Source organism: Orbicella franksi, chromosome 8 (genome assembly GCF_964199315.1).
Source record: "Orbicella franksi chromosome 8, jaOrbFran1.1, whole genome shotgun sequence".
NCBI lineage: Eukaryota > Metazoa > Cnidaria > Anthozoa > Scleractinia > Merulinidae > Orbicella > Orbicella franksi.
The window spans coordinates 25,809,744-25,816,021 of NC_138152.1; the positions used below are offsets into that span (position 1 = coordinate 25,809,744).

At 37.4% G+C, this 6,278-nt stretch overlaps 1 long non-coding RNA gene across 6 annotated transcripts in view; it reads left to right on the plus strand.

Moving 5' to 3' along the window:
- The window catches only part of LOC145494021 (uncharacterized), a 33,694-nt gene extending 28,683 nt beyond the window's left edge, over positions 1–5,011 (plus strand). For 2 of the 6 annotated variants that reach the window (XR_014050213.1, XR_014050215.1), the window contains exons 2-5: positions 194–275; positions 1,071–1,153; positions 1,802–1,910; positions 2,330–2,411. This is a non-coding gene — a long non-coding RNA (uncharacterized LOC145494021). Of the gene's footprint in view, positions 1–22; positions 74–193; positions 276–1,070; positions 1,154–1,801; positions 1,911–2,329; positions 2,639–4,730 lie in introns of those variants that run through there. The other 4 variants (XR_014050214.1, XR_014050211.1, XR_014050216.1 and 1 more) reach the window with 4 other exon arrangements.
- The last annotated feature ends 1,267 nt before the right edge of the window (positions 5,012–6,278 follow it).

A 6,278-nucleotide genomic window follows, 5' to 3' on the forward strand; every position in this document is an offset into this window, starting at 1 on the left:
ACTGCACCATGATTCCCTGCAGGTACATCTCATAAAGGCAACAGGCCATTGCAGATTACAAGAATTTCAGCAGGTACTCTGCAACTGCAATGTTTTCAAATTTTTTTAATTTCATTTTTTATTTTTCCTTGGATTTTCAATATCATCAGCAACTGAGAATGCAATATATTTACTACAATACTTCTTTCAACAGTTTGTGGATGATTCATGATAATGGAACAAGTTGCACAGGATTGGGGAAAAGCCTCCTTAAGTTGTGTTTTATTACATTACAGGTGAATAGTTTCTTCTCATAATTCTAGTTAGTATAAATTATTTCCATACATCGAATACAGATATAGTCTTCTTCCTATGGTTACTGGTGTCGTCATGCAATGCTTCTCTCTAGAGAGAAAACCGGAGTGCCGTGCAACAACCCAAATAACACCTCCACTGTGTTAATTAGCACACTTAAAGGTTCAACCATCATGATTACTCCTTAATTACAGTGGCTAATTATATGGCCTACCAAAATATCTTACTTGAGGTTAAATGGTGATATCCCAACTTGTGCTAGGTGGGGAATAAGAAGCTTTGATACTCAAGGACAACCTTACAGGTATTTTACTTCATATAAAACAGACCCTACAGGTACTTTAACATTGATCATCAAGCTTCCACTATCAGTTGTCATTACAAAGTAAAGACTTGAGATAGCTCTTGTCACAGTTAGTTTTTCTCATTTGCAATACAATGTAATCCAAGGCGGATTCGAGGCAATTTTGGGCTGAAACTACGAAACAGCCTAAAATTGCCTTGCACACGTGCTAGATTATATTTTAATGCAACGGAGAAAGGTTAACTGTGAAAAGGGCTAATCTTTAAAGTACATAACAGTCCAAATTTTTTTTTTTTTACCTGCAACTTTATGCAGTTCCGTCAGTTGCCAGTAATTTTAGTCCTGCAACATGCATGGCTCTGTCCAATTGCTGCATGTATGTTTATTAATTGATGAACAAAGGTTATCATTGTCCTGTCTAATTCTTAGCTAGAAAGGATGGAATTTAGTTATATTTTGCTTTCTCCAACAGTTTCTGGATAAATTACTTCATTAATAATGGCAAAACTAACAAAAAGATTGAGAGAGAAGTTAGCAGTATCATGATAGCATATGGTGAGTCCAGTTTTCTTTTTTTAGTAAAATGAGTATTCCTTCAACTGAGGGACTGTTAAATGTTTGAATTTTCTTAAAATAAAGTAAGTACATGTAAATAACCTTTATTTACTTGTACTCTCAGCATTGTTTATGGCACAAAGGCTAGTGGGGCTGAGCAAATTGTTCTGAACAGTCTTGGAGGCTCTCCTTTGTTAAAGCAGCTTATTTTCACTCCTTTTCAGGGCCTCTGATAGGTCGCAGAAGAAAAAGTCAAATTTTGTGGGTTTTTCATAGACAAATTCGCAGATAAAACAGCCAATTTTGTGGGAAATTTAGGGGAATTTTCGAGCAAATCTTGCTAAGAAACGAGCGGCAAAAAACGGCTGATTTTGTGGGAATATTCTGGGAAAATTTTGCTGGAAAGCAATCGGTTTTGCATTGCTTTGATGAACATTTTTAACAAAAAAAGACGGCAATTTTACCATTTTTTGTGGGGAGGGGGGGGGGGATGATGAGCATTAGGCTCTACAATTTAACAACAGAAACTCTGACTACTTATAGTTGTTGCCTTTCTAAAACCGGCAGTTTTGCAGGAAAATTTGGGCAACTCGTTTGTACTAGCGTATGTGTTTACCATTTGTTTGACCACGAGGTTCTTTTTAACAGAGATCATCATAAATTTTAACAACAATAGACAATGCGCCAATGGCAAAACATTTACATGTACATCGTGGCCACAGCCCAGTTTTTGGCAACAGTAATCTAAGAATGCCAGGTAATTTGGGGATGTTGTATAAATACTCATTGCAGTGATGAAGTTTCATGATAAATTTCTAAGTTTATGGCAAGTAAACAACCCCAACAGCCAATACAAGTTTCAAATATGTTCTTAATGACATGTACTTGGTAAGATTTCTTGTGAATTTTGTGGTATTTTGCATGTTTTCGTGAATTTGGCAGGATTTCGCGGATATACTTGAAATTTGTGGCCCCACAACTGCATGAAATTTCAGTAGACTCTCTTTTGGGTGGCACAAAGCAGTATAGTTAATTTTCAGTAGGCTTGAAGTGGCTGCTCGCTTCAAGAACTGAATTGTTTTGGAATCTTTTGCCTTAACATGTAAATAAGTTTATAAATACTGGTATCTTAAGTAAGAAAATAATGTACAGTTGTTGTTGTTTTTGAAATTTCAGCACTAATTTAGTGTAAAGAGGGCCTTACCTTGATAATCGGCAATGGACACAGCAAATAACGTGACTTACCATAGTTTGGGGGACTGAACACGATCCCAAGGTCCAGCGTAAGACTACAAGACGGTGCGAGCCGCGATCGAGGTGGGCCTGTTAGACAATCTATATTCATATATTTTATTTCCTACTAGTAGACCAGTCATAACTTACTCATCTTGAAATGAGAAGGGTATGTGGCCCTTTAATAGCTGCAATGTTACATACATGCATACCATACCTACCTACTTACCTACCTACCTAGCTAGCTACCTACCTACCTACCCCCTTCCCCCCTCCCCAACACACACACAATTCATTACTTATCTGTGATTACAAAGTGAAAAACAAATACCATCTATATGCCACGAAGCATTGGCTCCTTTTGAGCGGAACGTCCTTCTCTTCAACTGTCGAGATCTCCTCTCTTCTACCCCAACAGGATCAATTTCCTTCATTATTTTTGCCACCAACTTGCAAGGAGCATGCATGTGATGTCGCAATCTGAGGGGTGCCAAATACTTCTGTAACCTGATAAACTTCCAGGACCTCTCATTTCTTCACGAATGATAGTTCGTATTTCAGAATCATCCATTACCTCGGCATTACCTTTCCTCTTTAACCCAAGAGATCTCAGCCGTCTCTTAAGTGTTTGCACACACATCTGAAGTCCTTCACGTTTCTCGAGAAGACTCACAATAACATGATAAGGATAATCGCGATGAAAATAGTGCGTTATTACTTCGTCTATATCTTTTTCAGCCACACATTTATCTCAGAAACTCTCTTGAACTTCCCCGATACCACAAAAACTACAAAACATCACGAGTACTACTTAATCGACGAGAATTGCACGGATTTTGAAAAATGGAGGGAAATACTCGAGAGATACCCAGTCCCTTTGGCCAAGGGCACACGCATGATGTGTTCTTTTTTATTTGCAGTGTACGTTTTGTTTTTTTGCAGCGTTTGTTTTTTGTTTGCAATGTTTCTGTTATTTGCAGGATACGTTTTTTAGTTGCAGCGTACTTTTTTTATTTGCATTGTTCGCTTTTTGTCTGCAGCGTTTCTTTCCTACTTGCAGGGTTTCTTTTTTGTTTGCAGTGTGTCCCTTGTGGGCCATGGTTCGTTATTAAACAGGTAGATGTAAAAAAGCTGATGAAGGTTTCTCTTATTCATGGTTTGGTCTCCTGAGAAAATGTTTGAACTTGAAGCAGGTTCCACAAATATTACTAATATTTAATAAGCTTACATCTTGATCGGCTGTAAGCAACCAGAGACAAAACTTGGACCAGAAAAACTCGGATCGCTGATTTGATGACAGCTATACAAGAACGAGGTAAAAACAGCAATTGCCGTTTTTATTTAAATCAACGATCGCCGTTGACCCAGTTTTGTAAATGCCTGCTACATGAACAAAGCACAGCGCATATAAACAGAGAAGTACGAATGGTATTATGACCTATTATGGCAACAAAATAAATCAGAATTGAAGTTAAATGTATTGCCCTGGTTTCTTTTCGTCAAAGTGAATCTCAGAGCTATTCCGGCCTTGAGCATTTAGTAGTTTCCCGGTCGTTTGCATGATGCGTGGACATGAAATCAGATAACGAACACATGCTCTGTCGCGTTCTTCTAAGCAAAATGAAATTCTTTTAAAACACAGCGTTTAAAAACTGAGACACTAACTTTTACCAAGTTACAGGCCCTTACAGATATTTCTGGTGAAGTTCATACAATGCAGCTACCAATTTCTTGTGTTATCAATCTTGTAACTGACATGAAATTGAATGATCGGCTTTATTAAATGCTTCTTTGTGATGAAAATACGGAGATTCAAGACTGAGCATTCAAGCATGCTTTACAGAAAACAAAATGCTATCCAAAGCTGACCCATCTTCTTTACTGAGGTAATACCTTGTCCAAACGTTGCTGCAGCAGGGCGAATACCCTCCTAGGGTTTATCTAGGTAAAGACGAGGTTGAGTGCGGGAATACCACGTCAATGACACGTGTAGACCCCGTGGTCAGCACACAGGAAATGGGTGAATACTTTCAGGCGGTACTGTAAATTATAAAAGTTAGGTATTCCAGGCACATTTGTTCAGATAATTATATGTAAAATTTCAAAGAGTCGGTAGTTGTTATGCTGGCCTGTTCTCTTGGAGATTTCCCTTTTAAGATTTCTTGTGAGTGGTTATGATCATCTGTAAATAAATTGTTTCTGTTATTTGCAATCTCTAAGTTGCTATCATTAACAAAGTCAGTTGAATTATGATGAGTTAAGGCTAGACAAGTGTGTTTCTTACTGTAGGTTCATTAGTGCATACCTTCCTCAAAGTGGTGTGTTTTTCTCTTTGATAATTTAGCTCCTATCTGCTTGTGTGAATAATTGTGATAGAGTGTTCCACTTGGAAGTGTGCTCCAGGGATTTTGTCAATGAGGCAAAAAGTATAATTTCAAGGGTAAGTACTGTAATATTACAGTTCAGAAAAAAATTGCAAAATAATGGAAATATATTCTGCTTCTTCATCTTCTCATTAACTAATTAACAAGTCCATAATGTTTCAAAACAGCTGTCTGTTTCATGTGTTGAGTTACAGTTGTACATACATGGACATCAGCTGGAGAGTATCAGAAATTGAAAGAATAGTACATTTGTGAAAAGTAGACCATTCTTATGCCTAACACTAGGCAATTAACAGAATTATGTGACCTGAAACAGGCTGCTGTGTTGTGGTCCTCGCCAATGCACATCCCAGGAGTGAGCACTCCCAGATAAAAATGATGTGGGTGCTCATTGTACCTTTTAGGGATTAAAAATGCGATTTTGGTACCTCTTAGGGTGTTAAGCCTCAAAAGGTCCACAGCGGGAACTTTTGCGGTACCAAAAAAATGTGACAGAAGATAATGTGTTATGTAAGAATTGGTACATGTACCTCTTAGGGGTGAGAATAATTTCAAGCCACGCCCACGAAACAGGATCTTGGTGCCTCTTAGGGGTTCTTTTCAAAATTTCTGTCTTTTTAATGAGGGAGTCCCTCCCCCTGGGACTTACACAGACATTAGTCTGTTTACTTTACCATAGCCAGGTTCAACACAGAAACTCATGGCAAACACAGCCCACATGTAATTAAGAACACTGAACTTGACTGAACTGATTAGCGAAAATTGTTAGTACACTATAGCAATTGTTTTTTGTGTTCTAACTAACCTTGTGTTGCACATTAGAAACAATAAACCTGCAATTCTAATCATTATTATTAATCTAGTCTTTTTGGGCTGTAGTTAGTTAACTATGTCGTGCATGTTTAGATTTTATCTTTTCTTTTAATGATTGGAATTTTGTAATCATCATTTTCATATAGGTGTCCACATTTAGCTTACTGTTTACAGTAAGGTAGAAGTTTTGACCTGGTAATAAAGTTATTCATTCATTCAGTCATGACAAGAGATACATTGTATATCTACCTGCAGTTTTGAAAAAGGGGTCTGTTAATTGTGCTGTGAAGTTATTTTTGTTGGTAAACTTTTCAAGCCAGTTTGACTTGATTAATAGTCTTTTGGATTTTCTTGTTTTCAAGTTCAATTTGAGTTTGATTTTTCTAGACGATGGTAGGGGCTGTAGATCATAAACATGCGACACTGTCAAAATCAAACTGGTTTGTTTTAAAGTTGAAGCCAAAGGTAAATTTTGTAAGCACAATGGGGTTGTTATAATGTACTGATCTTACCTCTCCAAACCGACGAGCAGGTAAACCTTACATGGGCTCAGACAGTGACTTAATCTGAGTGCAAAAGGACATGTTGTTTTACAGAAAATGTATGATCTCAAAACATAGAGCCATTACAATTGCACTTTTCCTTGAAGTTTTGAAAAACTCATACCTAATTTTACTCTGCGAGCTGTGCTGAAA